Source organism: Hypanus sabinus, chromosome 14, assembly GCF_030144855.1.
Source record: "Hypanus sabinus isolate sHypSab1 chromosome 14, sHypSab1.hap1, whole genome shotgun sequence".
NCBI classification, from domain to species: Eukaryota; Metazoa; Chordata; class Chondrichthyes; order Myliobatiformes; family Dasyatidae; genus Hypanus; species Hypanus sabinus.
Window position 1 is genome coordinate 101,310,706 of NC_082719.1, and position 19,503 is coordinate 101,330,208.

General features: G+C 41.7%; 1 protein-coding gene across 1 annotated transcript in view; it reads right to left on the bottom strand.

The window, feature by feature from the left end:
* Nucleotides 1-19,503, bottom strand: part of dcc (DCC netrin 1 receptor) — an 897,707-nt gene that overhangs the window by 678,997 nt on the left and 199,207 nt on the right. The window lies entirely within an intron of this gene.

The window sequence follows — 19,503 nt, forward strand, 5'->3', positions numbered from 1 at the left end:
TCTTGAGGTATATATCCAAAATATATGGTCTTACTCTCCAAGGGTATTTCATATTTAAAGATGTCTTGTAGGACTTTGTGTATCCCCCTCCAATAGTTTTTGATAACAGGAAAGTCCCAATAAATATGATAATGATTTGCATTTTGATTTCCACAATTTCTCCAGCAAACAGGGAGTTACTATCATAACAGGATTTCTGAGAGGGTGTAATAAAATATCTTATCAAATTTTTCCATCCAAACTCCCTCCATTTCTGTGAATTGGTACACTTCCATTGATATCTCCATATCGTTGTCCATTCTTCCTCGGATATAAGTATCACTCCTTCCTTCTCCCATTTTGTTTTAATGTATGAAGACGAATGTGTTTTAAGATTTGACAACCCCTTATACATTCTTGAAATGATTCTACTACCATTATCTGAATTATATGCTTTTCTAAAGAGCTCTATCAAGCATTTGCCTTGATTACATTTTTAAGCATCTTATTAACATATTGTCGCATCTGTAAATACCAATAAAAATCTTGTTTTTCTGATAAGTGTTTCTCTTTAAGCATTTCAAAACTGAACAGTGTTCCTTCTTTCATTATGTTGCAAAGAACTGTTATTCCTTTAGCTGTCCAGTCCTTAAATCTAGCATCCAGTTTATTTGGTGTAAAATCAGAGTCACATGCACACCATTTAAGAATTGCAGTATCTCCCTCTAGATTATATTCTTTTATAGTGGTTTTCCATATTTTAAGAGTCAATTTCCACCATGGGTTATCAATAGTATTTATGTACCTTTGCAGGTTGTTATCAACCAAAATTGCTTGCATGGAAAGTACCCGCTCCTCAATGTTTTTCCATTGAGCATCATATGACGGGTTGCACCAACATATCACAGCTCTCAACTGTGCTGCAAAATAATAATCTCTAAGAGAAGGCAAGCCCTTTTCCTTTGCTAATTGCAAAGTTTTGAGACGAATTCTAGCCTTTTACCCTGCCAAATATACCTTGATAGCATCTTGTTCCATTCATTGAATTGATTTTGATTAATCTCTATTGGTAGGATCTGAAAGAGATATAACAGTCTGGACAGTATATTCATTTTAATAGACTCAATCCTTGAACTGAGACTGAGAAAAGGAATCAGGCTCCATCTTGCCACATCCTCCTTAATTTTTTTTATATAAAGGCTGATAATTAGATTCTGATAGTTTTGCCAAATCTTTTGGCATAATGATGCCCAAATATTTGAAAGACTCTGTGTGCCATGCCCAGGGGTATTGACTTTCAATTTCTCTTGGTGGGCTATAGTAATATGAAAGTAATTGGTTTTTATCTATGTTGATCTTGTATCCTGATAATTAACCATATTGTTCAAAGAATTGCATCAAATTAGGTAAAGAGTATGTTGGTTGCCCTAGATAGATCAAAATGTCATCCGCATAACAAGCCAGTTTATGCTCTGTCCCTTTAATAGTAATTCCCCTGATATCTTCAGTTTGTCTGATCTATTGAGCTAATGGTTCCAGATATAGCATGAAGAGTAGTGGTGACCATGCACAACCCTGTCTCATGCCCCTTTCTAGGGTAAGACGATTTGATAAATATCCATTGATTTTAATCCTAGCAGTAGGATTGTCATATAGTGTCTGTATAGTTTTAATAATTGTGTCTTGGAAACCAAATCTATGTAAAACTCTATAAAGAAAATTCCAATTAACTGAATCAAATGCTTTTTCAGCGTCTACGCTTATCACTATTGCTTCAATTTTATTTTTTTGTATATGATCCATAATGTGAAGTGTCCTTCATATATTGTCTTGAGTCTGGCGTTGTTGTATAAAACCTGTCTGATCATTACGTATCAGTATGGGTAGAAACTCCTCTAATCGTTTGGCCATGATGGAGGTAAATAACCTATAATCTACATTAAGAATGGATATTGGTCTAAATGATCCGCATTCCATTTTATCCTTGCCTTCTTTCGGTATAGCTGAGATTATCACTTCTTTCCAACTGGGTGGCCTTTGTGCCTTTTTTAGAGCCCAGTTCAGTGTGGGGAGTAAAATAGGAATTAACTCATTTTTAAATTCTTTGTAGCACTCTGCCGTATACCCATCTGATCCTGGTGACTTGCTTAAATTAAGCCTACTAATTGCAGCTTTTAATTCAACTTCAGTTATGTCAGCAGTCATCCTTCTATTTTGTTCTTTGCTTAAAGAGGGAAACTCTAGAGAATTCAAGAAGGTGTCAATTTGGGTTATGCTCCCCCCTGGAACCTTGGAATATAGCGTTTTGTAAAACACTTCAAAAGCTTCTTGAATTTCACTTAGCTTACTTTTTATCATTTTCGTTCTTGGGTCCCTAATTCTATGAATTGTATTTTCTGCTTTCTTCTTTTTCAGTTTCCATGCCAGTATTTTCATAGATTTCGATCCAGTTTCATAATGTCTCTGTTTCAGAAACATTAAGTTTTTCCTGATTTCTTGCGTAGCCAAATTATTTATTTCATTCCTAATTCTTTTAATTTCCCCTAATGTATCCTGTGCCAAATTCAATTTGTGTTTTTTCTCTAGTTCCTTCAGTCTATTTTGTATTTCCTCCAATGTCTTATTCCTTATTTTTTCTTATATGAAGATATCACTATAATTTTCCCTCTTAAGACTGCCTTCAGAGTATCCCATAAAATGGGAGGTGAAACCTCTCCATTATCATTAAATTCTAAGTAGAGACCAATTTCTTTTTTAATTTGTTCCTTAAAGTATGGATCATTGAGTAGACTTGAATTTAGTTTCCAAATAGTATTCTTTGGTTGCAGGTCAAAATCAACAGATAAATATATAGGTGCATGGTCACTTACATCTATTGTCCCAATTCCACAGGTGTTTATTTTGTCTTTGCCTTTTCCAAATGTTATGAAATAGTCTATTCTTGTACATACAGAATGTGGAGCAGAATAGTGAGTGTAATCCCTTCTGTCAGGGAAAAGGTCTCTCCATATATCAATTAAACCAACATCCTCAAAAAGTGTATTAACTTTCTTATGTAAAGATTTTGTTTCATAGGTTTTTCTATTGGAAGAGTCTAAGTTTGGTTGTAATTGTAAATTTAAGTCTCCCCCACATATCAGGAGACCTTCTGATTCTGTTACCATAACATCAGTAATTTTCTGAAAGAAACCAATATCACTTCCCGGGGGTGCGTATATATTCAATAGAGTAACTGAATTGCCATCTATATTCCCCCTTACCAGAATATATCTGCCTTATTTATCTCCCATTTTGAATATTTTTTTTCAAAATTTAGCTTACTTGAGATAAGAATAGCAACTCCTCTCCTATGTCCTGATTTATATGAGGAGAAAAACAGATTAGTGAAGCCCATTCTCTTTAGTTTTTTATGCTCATTATCACTTAAATGAGTTTCCTGTAAATATACTACAAGGGCTTGTTCTTTTTTTTCATTTTGGATAAAATTCTCTTATGTTTGATTGGATTTAATAGCCCATTTACATTAAAAGAAATGAATTTTACCTTGTTCTTAGCCATCTGTATTTATCTGTCAATATATCATTGAAATTAGAATAAAACTTAATCGATCTACTCCCTGAACAAATAAGAACCAAGAAACTCCAATAATAACAAAAATAACAAAAATGGCAACAAACATGTGATCCCGAGGTCTCTAGTAAATGACCCTCTGTTGAGCTAGAGAAAATGTCTAGTTGTGGGAGATAACCCCTCCTATCTGTGAGTTGAGGGCCCCCATTGCAGTATTCATAAAAGTCAGTGAACAAATCCATTACACAGAAAAGATTTCCCTCTGTACTCCTCCTACATACATATATATATATATATATATATATATATACACACACACACACAAATATATATACATGCATACACATATACACATATATACATGTACATACATACACACACATGCATATATATATACACACACACACACACACACATTACACACATACACATATATATACACACACATATATATATTATCATTTTGGTGGGTAAAAAGGAGTAAGTGAGCGAATAAAGAATAACAACTAAGTAATATAAAATCCACATTATAATAAGTATTTCTCGAGATAGGTATATCACCGTGTACTTCTGCTTCTCAGCATTTTCAAAGTTAGCCAAACCTTATGGCTCTTCTGAAAGGGGTGAGGACTGTCTTTGGGAAACTCCTGGTCTCTTCCTGATATGTTTCTCTCGGCTTCCTCCCGTCTCCTGCCTTCTCAATTCTCGCACTATTTCCCAAGCTGAGCGAGACAATTCCTCAGCCGGGCTTTCTTTCGTTTTGGTCATGCTGACAGACAACCCTCTGGCCTTCATGTCTGTAGTCACCTCTTCCACTGTCTGGTACAACTGCGTCCTGTTGTCATAAAACACTTGAAGTTTAGCAGGGTACGGAGTTTGAAATCTAATCTCATTTTGCTTCAGTACACGCTTTACTTCAGAGTATTCTTTGCACTTCTGGAGGACCGCGGGGGGGGGGGGGGTAATCTTGGTCGAAATATATTAATTTATCCTCTAAAACACTCTCTCCTTACCACAGGCCCTTCGTAGAATCGCCGCCTTGGTGCTGTACCAAAGGAATTTAATTATAATTGATCGTGGCTTTCTATCACCAGTAGGTTTTTGAATGAGCGCGCGGTGCGGTCTTTCGACTTCCAGCTTCATAGCCGGGGGAAGCTCCAGTGTGTCCCTCAGTAACTTTCCGACAAACTCCATCATAGACGAGCCCTCCGCCTCTTCGGGAACGTTGTAGATTCTGATATTTCTCCGCTGTGATCTTCCCTCCAGGTCAAGCAGTTTACCTTCTTGGTGATGTAATATTTTTATTGTCTTACTCAGTATCCATTCCACGTTTTGGACGCGATCTTCCACCTTCTCAATTCGAGTCTCTGCCACCACTATTTTTTGACTAACGCTGGCGAGCTCTGCCTTAATATCACAGAGCTGCTGCTTTATATATTTCTGGACCTCCATTACTTCTTTCAGGATTTTGAACATATTTGCCGCTTCGGCTGAACGAGGCCCAGTAGCCGCCTCACTCGCACGCAATCGGGTCGGAGAGCCGTTCGCTGCACTCCTCTTGGACGCAGGCTCCGCAGTGTCACTTTTTTAATATCTGTTCTTTTTCCCCATTCTTGCCCCTCTTTTCAGTTCAAATATTTTTCGAAAAATACTATATTTGACGGGTTAATGGGGCTTAATACGTGTTTTCCCAGAGGAGCTAGTGACTTAAGCTGCCATTCTTAATGATGACATCACTGCATTCAGGAAACAATAGGGTCTTTTAAGAGACTCCTGGATGGGTACATGGAGCTTAGAAATATAAAGGGCTATGGGTAACCCTAGGTAATTTCTAAGGTAAGGACATGTTCAGCACAGCTTTGTGGGCTGAAGGGCCTGGATTATGCTGTGGATTTTCCATGTTTCTACGTATGTTGAAGTAAGTATTATGTTTATTGTTAATTGCTATTAAGCAATTGTTGTGCCATGAATTCACTCTAGCCCATGGCATAGCTATAGAATGCTGCATGTGTGCATGACCTTGTTTAACTCTGATCATGAGAATACTTGATAATATTAGTATATTCAGGTGTGTGACAATTCTGAATTGATATTGTTACAAATGTGGAGCAACTCTGATGTCGCCCCCTCTTTTTTGAGAATCGCAAGATCGCTATTATTTCGGGTCTGATACCCAGGAAATGAGAGAGGTACACATCATGTCAGTAATGGGGGAGAGAGACGCAGGATCACAGCAAAGGCAGTTGTTATAGACAACGCAGAATACACAACAAGGTGCAATGTCTCCTAACAAAAGTGGTATGGAACCACTGATTACTGCTATTGTCTCTTGGAGAAGGAATTGTGTATTGAGTACTGTACTAATCATTGAAACCCCTCAGGGGACAACCAGAGTGGTCTGGTTGAGGGATTGCATCATCCCAACCTGATTGACATCTGAAACCCCGTGAGTGAGGATAAAAGTTGGGTCTGGGGAACACCCCTCAGACACACCAAGAGAAACGTACGAGACCGGTGGGGGGCTTGTGTGGGTGTCCACCCTTGCCTGGGTGGCAAGTCCTCCATGGAACGGTCTAGCTAAAGGACGGATACGGATCAAGATCGTACCAAAGAAAGTCGGCAAGTTATTCTTTATTTCTCTCTCTCTCTCTCTCCAACAATTGCAACACAGTGACAAACAAACAACGGCGGCAGCCTGTATGAACTGAAATGAACTTTAGATTTCCATCGGACAATTCATTATCCCCTAGACAACGATAGAGCTTATTTCTTATTGATTATTATTATACCCGCACTTTTAGGTTTAGTATTGACGATGTATATTATCTGTATATTTGCATTGATATTATTTTTGTGTATTTTTACTAATAAATACTGTTAAAAATAATATCACCAGACTCCAATGGACGCCTCTATCTTTGCTGGTAAGTAACCCAGTTACAGGGTTCGTAACAATACTAATAGGTGTTTCAATTTCTGCAGTTTCATAGCTTTCTCATTAAAAACTCTGAAGAAAGCTTCCAGCTCGGATGATTTTTTGAGAAGGTGTTTAACTCCCTGCCTAGCTTTTTACGCTACGCACTGTGAGGGCAGTGGAGCTGCAGCGACACTATAATAACATCACCGCGTTTAAATGTTCATTCTGTATTAGATGAAAGGTAACCGTCACTTGCACTGCAGGAACAATTACTCTGTCAAATCCTCACTCTATTAATTTGTCAGCAAAATATAACAGTTTCAGAAATAAAAACAAAACAAAAAAAATATAAACACTAAAGATTCAGCAGATGCTGGAAATCCAGATTAATGCACACAAAATGCTAGAGGAAGTCAGCAAGTGAGGCAGCACCTAAGGAAGTGAATGAATAGAACCCATTCTGGGCTGAAGCCCTTCATCAGGACTGGAGAGGAAGGAAGAAGATGCCAGGATAAGAAGATGGAGGGAGAGGAAAAAGACAAGCTAGAAGGTGATAGGTGAAGCCAGGTGAGTGGGGGAGAGGGAGTAATGGAGAAGACAGGAGGTGATAGATGGAAAAGGTAAAGGGCTAAAGGAGAAGGAGTCTGTTAGGAGAGGGGAGGTTTGAAATGTTGACTGTTTATTCCCCTTCATAGATGCTGCTGAACATGCTGAGACCCTCCAGCATTTTGTGTGTGGTACTCTGGATGTCCAGCACCTGCAGGACCTCCCGTTTATGATCCTCAGGCATTAGTTACATCCTTCCATTAAAAACAGAAATTTATTCTGATTATCCATCCCAAGCACCCTCATCAAGACCCTTGGGGCTGGGAGTCCCGATGAAGGGCCTTGCTCAGAAATGTTGACTGTTAGTTCATCTCCATTGATGCCACCTGACCTGCTGAGTTCACCTGCATTTTGTGTGTGTTGCTTTAAAAACTGCTGAAAGCACTCAGCAAGGTCAAGCAGCATCTAGGGTAGGAGAAACAAAGTCATATTGCGAAGCACATGGGAATTACAAAGAAAGCACGGCAGTGCCTCTACTTTCATAGAAGTGTGCAAAGATTCAGCAAGACATCTAAAACTTTGACAAACTTCTACAGATGTGTGGTGGGATGTGTATTGACTGGCTGCATCACAGCCTGGTATGGAAACACCAAAGCCCATAAATGGAAAAGCCGACAAAAAGTAGTGGATACAGTCCATTCCATCATGGGTAAAGTCCTCCCCACCATTGAGCTCATCTACATGGGACGTTGTTACAGGAAAGCAGCATCCATCATCACAGACCCTCAACACCCAGGTCATGCTCTCTTCTCTTTGCTGCAAGAAGTTACAGAGCCTCAGGCCTCACTCCACCAGGTTCAGGAACAGTTATTACCTTTCAACCATCAGGCTCTTGAACCAGTTTGTATAACTTCACTCACCACATCACTGAATTGTTCCCACAACTTATGGACTCACCTTCAAGGATTCTTCATCCCATTTTCTTGATAATTATTCCTTATTTATTATTTTTTGTTCTTCTCCTTCTTTTGTTTTTTTGTACGTTCGCTGTTATCTGTCCTGTTGGGTATGGTCTCTCATTGATACAAAAGGTACTGCAGACACTGGAAGTCTAGACCAACACACACACACTGTGCTCGAGGAGCTCAGCAGGCCAGGCAGCACTGATGAATGGGAATTTTGATCCGGGCACAACTGCATGACCATATGGATGTCAGTCAGTGAGAACAGCGAGCAGAGTTTAAAACGAGAAGTGTTGAAAGGGAGATGGTTATTTATTCAACGGTCGGATCGGGGTGTGACTGCAAGTGCGTGGATGTCAACCAGTGAGAACATCAGGAAGAGTTTAAAAGGAGACAGCCTTATAGAATGGGTTCCAGAGGAGCGGGTGTTGGAGTAGAGAGAGAGAGAGTAGGAAGGCTTTGCCTCAATGGGGCTTCAGTGTTAACGGGTAGGTTGCCTGAGTAGAGTACAGGCAGGAAGTACATGTGTGAGGCCGGTATTCTGTGCTCGGTGTCAGATGTGGGAGGTCCTGGAGTCTCCCAGCCTCCCGGATGTCCACATCTGCGCCAGGTGCACCGAGCTGCAGCTCCTTAGGGACCAGGTTAGGGAACTGGAGCTGCAGCTCGATGACCTTCGTCTGGTCAGGGAGAGTGAGGAGGTGATAGAGAGGAGTTACAGGCAGGTGGTCACTTCGGGGCCTCGGGAGACAGATAAGTGGGTAACAGTCAGGAGAGGGAAGGGCAGCAGTGGCCATGCCTCTAGCACAGAGTCTGGCCAGTGGCTCAGAAGGGTAGGGAAGGGAAGAGGAAGGCAGTAGTAATAGGGAACTCTATAGTTAGGGGGATAGACAGGCGATTCTCTGGATGCAGGAAAGAAACTCAAATAGTAGTTTGTCTCCCAGGTGCCAGGGTCCAGGATGTTTCAGATCACATCCACGATATCCTGAAGTGGGAAGGTGACAAGCCAGAGGTCGTGGTACATATTGGTACCAATGACATAGACAGGAAAAGGGAGGAGGTCCTGAAAGCAGACTACATGGAGTTAAGAAGGAAGTTGAGAAGCAGGACAACAAAGGTAGTCACCTCGGGATTACTGTCTGTGCCATGTGACAGTGAGTATAGGAATAGTATGAGGTGGAGGATAAATGCGTGACTGAGGGATTGCAGCAGGGTGCAGGGATTCAGATTTCTGGATCACTGGGACCTCTTTTGGGGCAGGTGTGACCTGTACAAAAAGGACTGGTTGCACTTGAATCCCAGGTGGACCAATACCCTGGGGGGAGATTTGCTATGGCTACTGGGGAGAGTTTAAGCTAGAATTGTTGGGGGGTGGGAACCAAACTGAAGAGACCGGGGAAGGGGTGGTTGGCTCACAAATAGAGAAAGCTTGGAGACAGTGCAAGAGGGAGGATAGGCAGGTGATAGAGAAGGGATGTGCTCAGACTGATGGCTTGAGATGTGTCTATTTTAATGCAAGGAGTATTATGAACAAAGCCAATGAGCTTAGAGCGTGGATCAGCACTTGGAGATATGATGTTGTGGCCGTTACAGAGACAGATGGTTCGGGGGTAGGAATGGCTACTTCAAGTGCCAGGCTATAAATGATCAGAAAGGACAGGGAGGGAGGCAAAAGAGGTGGGAGCGTGGCACTGTTGATCAGAGATAGAGTCACGGCTGTGGAAAAGTAGGAAAACATGGAGGGATTGTCTACGGAGTCTCTGTGGGTGGAAGTTAGGAATAGGAAGGGGTCAATGACTCTACTGGTTGTTTTTATAGACCACCCAATAGTAACAGGGACATCACGTAGCAGATAGGGAGACAGATTCTGGAAAGGTGTAATAATAACAGGGTTGTCGTGGTGGGAGAAATTAATTTCCCAATTATCGATTGGAATGTCCCTAGAGCGAGGGGTTTAGATGGAGTGGAGTTTGTTAGATATGTGCAAAAATGTTTCTTGACACAATATGTAGATAAGCCTACAAGAGGAGAGGCTGTACTTTATCTTGTATTGGGAAATGAACCTAGTCAGGTGTCATGACTGTCAGTGGGAAAGCATTTTGGAGATAGTAATCACAACTCTATCACCTTTATCATAGCATTGGAGAGGGATAGGATCAGACAAGTTAGGGAAGTATGAGGCTATAGGGCAGGAACTTGGAAGCATAAATTGGAAGCAAATGTTCTCTGGGAAATGGACGGCAGAAATGTGGCAAATGTTCAGGGGATACTTGCATGGAATTCTGCTTAGGTACATACCAATGATACAGGGAAAGGATGGTAGGGTACAGGAACCATGGTGTACAAATGCTGTTGTAAATCTAGTCAAGAAGAAAAGAAGAGCTTACAAAAGGTTCAAAAAACTAGGTAATGATAGACATCTAGAAGATTTTAAGGCTAGCAGAAGGGATCTCAAGAAAGAAATTAGGAGAGCCAGAAGGGGCCATGAGAAGGTCATGGCAGACAGGATTAAGGAAAAACCCCAAGGCATTCTACAAGTATGTTAAGAGCAAGAGGATAAGACATGACAGCATAGTACCAATCAAGTGTGACAGTGGAAAAGTGTGTATGGAACTGGAAGAGATATCAGAGGTATTTAATATTAGAGTACTTTGCTTCAGTATTCACTATGGAAAAGATCTTGGTGATTGCAGAGATGTCTTACAGCGAACTGAAAAGCTTAAGCATGTAGATATTAAGAAAGAGGATGTGCAGGGGCTTTTGGAAAGCATCAAGTTGGATAAGTCACCATACAAGATGTACCCCAGGCAAAGGAGGAGATTGCTGAGCCTCTGGTGATGATGTTCACATCAACAATGGGGACAAAAGAGGTTCCGGAGGATTGGAGGGTTGCAGATGTTTTTCCATTATTCAGGAAAGGGAGTAGGGATAGCCCAGGAAATTATAAACTAGTGAGTCTTACTTCAGTGGTTGGTAAGTTGATGGAGAAGATCTTGAAAGGCAGGATTTATGAACAGTTGGAGAGACGTAATATGATTTGGAATAGTCAGCATGGCTTTGTGAAAGGCAGATCGTACCTTTTGAGTCTGATTGAATTTTTTGAGCAACACACACAAAATGCTGGTGGAACGCATCAGGCCAGGCAGGATCTATATGGAGAAGCGCTGTCAATGTTTCGGGCCGAAACCCTTTGTTAGGATTTATTGTGTCAGCCCGAAATATCGACAGCGCTTCTCCCTATAGATGCTGCCTGGTCTGCTGTGTTCCACCAGCATTTTGAATGTGTTGCTTGAATTTCCACCATGTGCAGATTTCCTCGTGTTTGAATTTTTTGAGGAAGTGATGATGGTAGAGCAGTGTATATGGATTTCAGCAAGGTATCCCATGCAAGGCTTATTGAGAAAGTAAGGCGCCATGGGACCCAAGGAGACACTGCTTTGTGGATCCAGAACTGGCTTGCCCACACAAGGCAAAGAGTGGTTGTAGACGGGTCATATTCTGCATGGAGGTCGGTCACCAGTGGAGTGCCTCAGATGTCTGTTCTGGGACACCTACACTTTGTGATTTTTATTAATGACCTGGATGAAGAAGTGGAGGGAAGGGTTAGTAAATTTACTGATGACACAAAGGTTGAGAGTGTTGTGGATAGTATGGAGGGCTGTCAGAGATTATAGCAGAACATTGATAAGATGCAAAAATGGTCTGAGAAGTGGCAGATGGAGTTCAACCCAGGGAAGTGTGAGGTGGTTCATTTTGGTCGGTCAAGTATGATGACAGAATATAGCATTAATGGCAAGACTCTTGGCAATGCAGAGGATCAGAGGGATCTTGGGGTCTGAGTCCATAGGACACTCAAAGCAGCTGCACAGGTTGACTCTGTGGTTAAGAAGGCATACGATGCATTGGGCTTCATTAATCATGGGATTGAGTTTAGGAGATGGGAGGTAATGTTGCAGCTATATAGGACCCTGGTCAGACCCCACTTGGAGTACTGTGCTCAGTTCTGGTCACCTCACTACAGGATGGGGAAACCATAGAAAGGGTGCAGAGGAGATTTACAAGGATGTTGCTTGGATTGGGGAGCATGCCTTATGAAAATAGGATGAGTGAACTCTGCCTTTTCTCCTTGGAGCGACAGAGAATGAGAGGTGACCTGATAGAGGTGTATAGGATGATGAGAGGCATTGATTGTGTGGATAGTCAGAGGCTTTTTCCCAGGGCTGAAATGGCTAGCACAAGAGGGCACAGGTTTAAGCTGCTTGGAAGTAGGTACAGAGGAGATGTCAGGGGTAAGTGAGTGGTGAGTGGTGAGTGCTTGCAATGGACTGCTGCCGACAGTGGTGGAGGCAGAAATGATAGGGTCCTTTAAGAGACTCCTGGACAAGTATATGGAGCTCAGAGAAATGGAGGGCTACGGGTAGCCCTAGATAATTTCTCGGGTAAGGACATGTTCAGTACAGCTTTGTATTGTGCTGTCGGTTTTCTATGTTTCTAAGTTTCTAATAAACAGTCAACGTTTCAAGCCCAGACCCTTCATCAGTCCTGTTTATTCCCATCCATCAATGCTGAGTGCCTCCAGCACATTGTATGTGTTGGCCTTTTATTGATTCTGTTGACTGCCATCAGAAAAGAGGTACATGACCCTGAAGCCACACAGTCAATGATTTAGGAAACAGTTTCTTCCCCTCTGCCATCCAATTCCTGAATGGACATGGAACCCATGAACACTACCTCACTGCTTTTTTCCATTCCCTATTTTTTACACTAGTTCAATTTACACAACACACACAAAATGCTGGTGGAATGCAGAATCTATAGGAAGAAGCACAGTCAACATTTCGGGCCGACACCCTTTATCAGGAATGTAAATATATATATATACACACACACACACACACACACACACACACACACATATATATATTTACACACACATATATATAAATATATATATATATTTACAGTAATTCACAGTTTTCTTTTTTCTCTGTTATCATGAATTGCATTGTACTGCTGCTGCTGCAAAGTTAACAAATTTTACAACATCTGCCAGTGATATTACACTTGATTCTGATTCTGATATTTACCGGGAATGCCCACAAGAAAATGAATCTTGGAGTTCTAAATATGGTGACATATATGGACTTTGATAAAAATTTACTTTGAACTTTGAACCCAGTCATTGCTGCTGTGATTATACAATGTATGAAGAAATGCTGTTGTTAAGCTCCTTGATAAATAATTTATTTAATTAAAGTGACAAATGTTTAATTTATGACACTGTTAAAATAATAATGCATTCAGTCCGACTAACATTCAAAATCGGAGAAACTGCCTTTCAAAGAGATAAGATGTGTGATCCTAAAACTGCTTTGAAAGCCAGTTAATGCACATCCACTCTAAAAACTGACAACTGTCAATGTTAGGATGTGAACTTCTTCAAAAAAGACATGCATTTAACTCAGAATATTGTGTTTCATAATGCACAGAGTGCAGTATTATTACAACACATACTCAGTACCTCCTGTACCTAATAAAGTGCCCACTGAGAGTATGTTTGTAGTCTTCTGCTGCTGTACCTCATCCACTTCAAGGCTCGACGTGTTGTGCTTTCAGAGATGCACCACTGCTTTAATGAGTGGTTATCTGAGTTACTATCAACCTCTTTTCAGCTTGAATCAGTCTGGCCATTCTCCTCTGACCTCTCCCATTTTCACTCAGACAACTCCCGCTCACTGAGTGATTTTATTTTTGTTTTTCACACCACTCGCTGTAGTCTCTAGAAACAGTTGTGTGTGTAAATACCAGGACATGCGCAGTTTCTGTGATTCTCAAACCACCCCGTCAGGCACCAACAATCATTCCACAGTCAAAGTCACTTAGATCACATTTCTTCCCCATTCTGATGTTTAATTTGAACTACAACTGAACCGCTTGTCCATGTCTGCATGCTTTTATGCATTAAGTTGCTGCCACACGATAGGCTGATTAGATATTTGCATTAATGAGCAGGAGTACAGGTGTGCCTAATAAAGTGGCCACTGAGTGTACCTCCAGAAAGCTGAAAACTACATTGCAGGATTGTGAAGAGCAGGACGTGGAATTCTTTGAGATTTCAAACAGCAGGCAACCAAAAGTCATTGCACAGATCAATGCTTAAGGCAGTCAAGCATGCAGAGTTATATTTTTTATCCTCCTCAGTTGGTTTCTGCTATCGCGGTGAAGCAGGCATCGAAGCAATGTCGTTGACTCAGAGCCCGTCCCTGTTGGAGGTATATTGTTAGTACTGAGAGTGCTGCTCACTACAAGGACATGATATTCAGGAACAGCTGCAAAATATGTCTGGGACTGCCACAAGGTGAGTTATGGCACGTCTCAAGAGTCTGGAAATTGATCTCGTGGGAATCGTAGACTTGAATCCATGTTGTCGCTGTGGCGTAGTGGCTAGAGTAATGCTTTATTGCACTAGTGATCAGATTCCAGTTCAGGTGTGTTTATCGCATGTACACCGAAACATACAGCGAAATGCACCCATCTGCATTACACACCTCAGCATGTGCTGGGGACAGCCTTTAAGTGTGGCCACACATCCTGGCACTAACATAGCATGGCCCGAGGTGGGGCAGAATGACGCAGAGCACTGGATGCCACAGTACCAACACTATTACAGCTCAGAGAGTCAGAGTTCATAGTTCAGTTCTGATATCTGTGGTAAACTAAGTATACCTGTCTGGACACGCCCCTCTGCTGACTGCTCCTGTGACTCCTCCCACAGACCCCTGTAGAAAGGCGATTGGGGCACTGCTCCTCCCTCAGTCTTCGACATGTCGTGTTCCCTTTTCACTGTTAATAAAATTGATGCACCAACAATAACTCTAGGATACTGGAAGTGAACGATAGGCTTTTATTAACAGCAAAAAGGGAGCATGAAGGGACCTACAGCCCACAATGCTGTGCCGAACATGTCCTTACCTTAGAAATTACCTAGGGTTACCCATGGCCCTCTATTTTTCTGAGCTCCATGTACCTGTCCAGGAGTCTCTTAAAAGACCCTATCGTATCTGCCTCCACCACCATCACCAGCAACCCATTCCAAGCACTCATCACTCTCTGAGTAAAAAACTTACCCCTGACATCCCCTCTGTACCTTCTTCCAAGCACCTTAAAACTGTTTTGCACTATATTTTAATAAATAAATAATTATAACTAAATAAACTTACCAAGCAACAAACCAACACAGCAAAACAAGCTTCATCCACCCACACATACACGCATACACGGTCATCTCACCCTAGGAGAGGCCATATTCAGACCCCAGCCTCCAATCTCCAGTGAATCCATGGAATCACAGTCACTGGGCTTTAGACTTCTACAATGGATCATGTGATTCACCAATCTTATTGAATATGTTTGACAAATATTATTGAATTTTTTAAAGAGGTTACGAGGAAAGTTGACGAGGGTAAAGCAGTGAACGTTGTCTATATGGACTTCAGTAAGGCCTTTGACAAGGTTCCGCACGGATGTTTAGTTAGGAAGGTTCAATTGTTAGATATTAATATTGAAGTAGTAAAAATGATTCAACAGTGGCTAGGTGGGAGATGCCAGAGAGTGGTGGATAACTGTTAGGTTCGAGGCTGATGACTAATGGTGTGCCTCAGGGATCTGTACTGGGTCCAATGTTGTTTGTCATATACATTAATGATCTGGATGATGGGGTGGTAAATTGGATTAGTAAGTATGCAGATGATACTAAGGTAGGTGGCGTTGTGGATAATGAAGTAGGTTTTCAAAGCTTGCAGAGAGATTTAGGCCAGTTAGAAGAGTGGGCTGAACAATGGCAGATGGAGTTTAATGCTGATAAGTATGAGGTACTATATTTTGGTAGGAATAATCCAAATAGGACATACATCGTAAATGGTAGGGCATTGAGGAATGCAGTAGAACAGAGTGATCTGGGAATAATGGTGCATAGTTCCCTGAAGGTGGAATCTCATGTGGATAGGGTGGTGAAGAAGGCTTTTGGTATGCTGGGGTTTATAAATCAGAGCATTGAGTATAGGAGTTGGGATGTAATGTTAAAATTGTACAAGACATTGGTAAGGCCGAATTTGGAGTATTGTGTACAGTTCTGGTCACCGAATTATAGGAAAGTTATCAACAAAATAGAGAGAGTACAGAGAGGATTTACTAGAATGTTACCTGGGTTTCAGCACCTCAGTTCCGGGAAAAGGCTGAACAAGTTAGGTCTTTATTCTTCAGAGCTTAGAAGGTTGAGGGGGGACTTGATAGAGTAATTTAAAATAATGAGGAGAATAGATTGAGTTGACTGGATAGGCTTTTTCCATTGAGAGTAGGGGAGATTCAAGCGATAGGACATGATTTGAGAGTTAGGGGGCAAAGTGAGGGTAACACGAGGAGGAATTTCTTTACTCAGAGAGTGGCAGAGAATGAGCTTCCAGTAGAAATGGTAGAGGCAGGTTTGGTATTGTCATTTAAAGTAAAATTGGATAGGTATAGGGACAGGAAAGGAATGGAGAGTTATGGGCTGAGTGCGAGCCTGTGGGACTAGGTGAGAGTAAGTGTTGGCTTGGACTAGAAGAGCTGAGATGGCCTGTTTCCGTGTCGTAATTGTTATATGGTTATATGGTTACATGGTTATAAAGATTTATAGACTAGGGGGTCCAACCATCGGGCCTTTGCTTCTGGATTCCAATTGATTTCTGGTCTTCAATCTGGACATCTGATATATCATCCTAGAACTCCCAATGAAAATGAACAAGGACCAAACCTCAGGCCTTGATCTACAAACACATCAATGATAAGACCTGAAACACTTGCCTTGAACTCTGGTCTCACCACTAGCCCTTAGGGTTAAATTCCTGCTGCTGTCTGTAAGGAGTTTGTACATTCTCCCCGTTACTGCTTGGGTTTCCTCCTGGTTCCCCAGTTTCCTTTCTCATTCCAAAAAGGTACAGTTAGGGTTAGTAATTTGTGGATATGCTATGTTGGCATTAGAAGCTTAGTGACACTTATGAGCTGCCTCCAGCACATCCTCGGACTGTGTTGGTTATTGACAGAAAACTCACATTTCTGTCAATATTGATCTATTGATTTACATGAGACAAATAAAGCTAATCTTTCATCTTTATTCTGCCTAGGTAGCCTCCAACCTGATGGCATGAACATTGATTCCTCCCCCTTCCTTCTTTTTTATTTCTCCACTCTTGCCTCTTACCTCTTCTCCTCACCTGGCTATCATGGCCACCTGGTGTCCCTCCTTCTTCCCTTTCTCCCATGGACCACTCTCCTTTCCTATCAAATTCCTTCTTCTTCAGCCCTTTACCAGCTTCTTCCTTCATCGTCCTCCCCCACCCATTTGGCTTCACCTATCATCCTGTAGCTTGTCCTCCTCCCCCTCACCCCACCTTCTTATTCTGTCATCGTCCTCCTTCCTTTCAGGTCCCGATGAAGGGTCTTGGCCCAAAATGTCGACTGTTTATTTGTTTCCATAAATGCTGCTGACCTGCTGAGTTCCTGAAGCAGTTTGTGTGTGTTGCTTAGGATGTTCAGAAACTCCTGTGTATCTATGCATTCATATAAGGCACTGTTCAAAAACAATAGTAATGAAAAAAATTTTTGCCATTACTGCAGAGCCTAATGAAATACCTCTGCCACATTTTACCATCTCTGGGGCCTGTCTCCAATGTCAGAACTGGACTGAAGCTTTGCTCTGTCTACCAGGATGTAACAGATTTAAGTGAAGTGGCTTCAGGCTTTCATATGTGGCACATTATTGAAAATGGCTCTTGGAAAGGTCAGGAGGATTCTTCCTCTGGGAAATTGAAAAACTATATTAGGGTAGAATGGAGATGTTTTTCCAAGCAAAGGAATATTCTGATGTTGATCTGAAGGAGCTTTGCTGTGTAGCTGTGAGGCCGGTGACAACATTCATGTTGAGAAATTAGACCATAAAGCATTGAAGCAGAATTAAGCCAATTGGCCTATTGACTCTGCTAAACCATTCTATCATGTCTGATTCATTATCCCTCTCAACCCCATTCCCCTCCCTTCTTCCTGTAACCTTTGACACCCTAACTAATCAAGAACTTATCGACCTCCACTGTAAATCCACTCAATGAATTGGCTTCCACAGCCGTCTGTGGCAATGGATTCACTAAACTCTCTCAAAAGAAGTTCCTCCTCATCTCTGTCTAAATAAATGTCCTTCTACCATGAGGCTGTGCCCTCTGGCCCTGGGCATCTTCACCCCATCCACTCTAGCTAGGCTTTTCAGTATTTGGTAAGTTTCAATGAGAAGGCCCCCCCACCCCCCAAACCTTATTCTTCTAAACTCCAGTGAGTACAGGCCCAGAGACACCAGACACTTCTCATTCATTTCTTTTCTTCGATGGGAGCCCACCTGTACAACTGTATCATTCAGCTGTGAAGAGAAGTAGGCTTTCACCCATTTTTGTTTAAGATGTATTCAAATGCTACTGTGTAATATAAGTATACATAAGAAGATAAGAAACCTGAGCAGTGTTTGACCATTCTGCCTGTCACGTCTTCTCCACCATTCAATAAGATCATGGCTTCTCTGGCCATTGACTCAGCTCCACCTACTTGCCTTTTCCTCAGAACCCTTAATTACCCTGCAATGCAATCCTTCTAACTCTATCTTAAACATAAGGAGGTAGCCTCCACTGCTTCCTTGGGCAGAGAGTGTCACACATTCACTACTTGCCAAGAAAAGTAATTCCTCGTTATCTCCGTTCTAAATCTATTCCCCTGGAATATCAGGCTATGTTCACTAGTCCTAGTCTCAACTACGTGTGAAAGCAATCTTCCTGTCTCTATTTGACCTATCCTAAAAAAAAGCTCTATAATGCAGCTTTGTGAGATAATGTTGCAGCTCGATAAAATCCTGATTAGTCAACGCTTGGAGTTCTGTGTTTAGTTCTTGTCACCTCATTGTAGAAAGGATGTGGAAGCTTTAGAGAGGGCACGGAGGAGATTTACCAGGACACTGCCTGGATTATGCTGCCATGTTGGGTTGGGCAAGCTAGGGATTTTCTCTGAAGTGACGGAGGGTGAGAGATATTGATAGGGGAGTACAAGATGATAAAAGAAATTGTTTGAGTGGACAGCAAGAGACCCAGTACACCTTTGAACTGTGGGTGGAAACTGGAGCACCAGGCAAAACATACACATTCCGGGGGGAGGATGTACCGAGATTCCTTACAGAACAGCACCGGAATTGGACTCAGAACTCCGAAATGCCCCAATCAGTAATAGAGCTCCACTAACCGCTATGTTATCCTGGTGTCCATGTTGGAAGGAAGGGTTGGATTGATCCTGGAGTAGGTTGAAAGGTCAGCACAGCATGATGGGCCAAATGGCCTGTGCTGAGCTGTAGTATTCTATTTTCTAAACAACCTCCAATGGATGTAAGTCTCTGCTTTCAAGGATCAACTCCAACAATCAACTTTATTCACCATCTACTTTTAGATGTGTAACAGGTGACCATTG